Source organism: Salvelinus sp. IW2-2015, linkage group LG18, assembly GCF_002910315.2.
Source record: "Salvelinus sp. IW2-2015 linkage group LG18, ASM291031v2, whole genome shotgun sequence".
NCBI classification, from domain to species: domain Eukaryota; kingdom Metazoa; phylum Chordata; class Actinopteri; order Salmoniformes; family Salmonidae; genus Salvelinus; species Salvelinus sp. IW2-2015.
In genome coordinates, this window is record NC_036858.1 from 21,020,734 (window position 1) to 21,022,282 (window position 1,549).

A 1,549-nucleotide genomic window follows, 5' to 3' on the forward strand; every position below is an offset into this window, starting at 1 on the left:
TATAGTGTGTGTGGATGGATATAGTGTCATGCTTGGGTACTAGGATAAAAGGTTGCCTATAAGTTCTGGAGGAGAGCCTCATCCATGGTTAGAAAATAAAAAAGATTTTCAAATGTTGTTTGAAAATGATTCGAGTATATTAGCAGAAGCAATAAGGAGAGAGGTTGGTTTATGCCCTATTGCGGCGGGAAACCGTAACAGATTATGTGGAAATAAGAAGACAACTGTGAATAATTTTGGTAATGTCTGTTGTCAACAACAGTGATATTTTAGGCGTAACACTGGAATAAGACATAAGGGAATCCCTATTCTCCAGTAATACATTTGCAATAGTATGGGTTCTAATACAAGGTATTAAGTGCTGTGACTAATTAATAGGCACAAATCCCATAACTTTTTTTTTTTATCTCATTTTTTCACCCCTTTTTTCTCCCCAATTTCGTGGTATCCAATTGGTAGTAGTTACAGTCTTGTCTCATCGCTGCAACTCCCGTACGGACTCGGGAGAGGCGAAGGTCGAGAGCCATGCGTCCTCCAAAACACAACCCAACCAAGCCGCACTGCTTCTTGACACAATGCCCATCCAACCCGGAAGCCAGCCGCACCAATGTGTCGGAGGAAACACCGTACACCTGGCGACCTGGTCAGCGAGCACTGCGCCCAGCCCGCCACAGGAGTCGCTAGTGCGCGATGAGACAAGGATATCCCTGCCGCCCAATTCCTCCCTAACCAGGACGACACTGGGCCAATTGTGCGCCACCCCATGGGCCTCCCAGTCGCGGCCGGCTGCGACAGAGCCTGGACTCAAACCCAGAATCTCTAGTGGCACAGCTAGCACTGCGATGCAGTGCCTTAGACCACTGCGCCACTCAGGAGGCCAAAACACCAGCGTTTTGATATCAACATTCTATCAACAAAAAAGACAAACCAATAAACCCGAAATTAGTATATGTACTCAGCTACAAAAAGACTGAGTACGTGAGTACATTGATAGAATTTGTATGTCTGCTTTGATGGCAGGATTGAAGCCTGTTATCAAAATGGTTATTGCGGGAGTAGTGGACCAGCATTCTCACTGGGATGAAATTGTATAAGTAGCGTTGAGAGTGGAATCTAATTCCATTTACTCCGCAGCTGTACAATGCTGCCACAGTGAAAGTCACTAACCGTTGTTTCAATGGCCAAGGTAAGACAAAGAAACAGAGAGGAAAGGGTAGCGAACCTGTGCTAAGGCATAGGGGGTTAGCTCTGTGTTTTAGATGTGGGGCTATCGGTCATTGGAAGAATAAGTGTAAGGTGGTAATGGATCCTGCTGCATTCAGAGGGGATGCTGCGATGCAAGCATTTGCATCTTTGTTCAAACACCAGTAACAAACACTCTTGAAAGCAGCGGAGCAAGAAACTTTTACATAGCAGTGTATGGTCTCGGTTCGATCGATAGTGGTTCATAGAGATTACAGTTTCTATGTGAAGGGAGATGTAYGAGGCCACATCTCAAACAACTTTTTAATAGATCCCTGGGATCAAATATTGTGGATTCCTTATGATG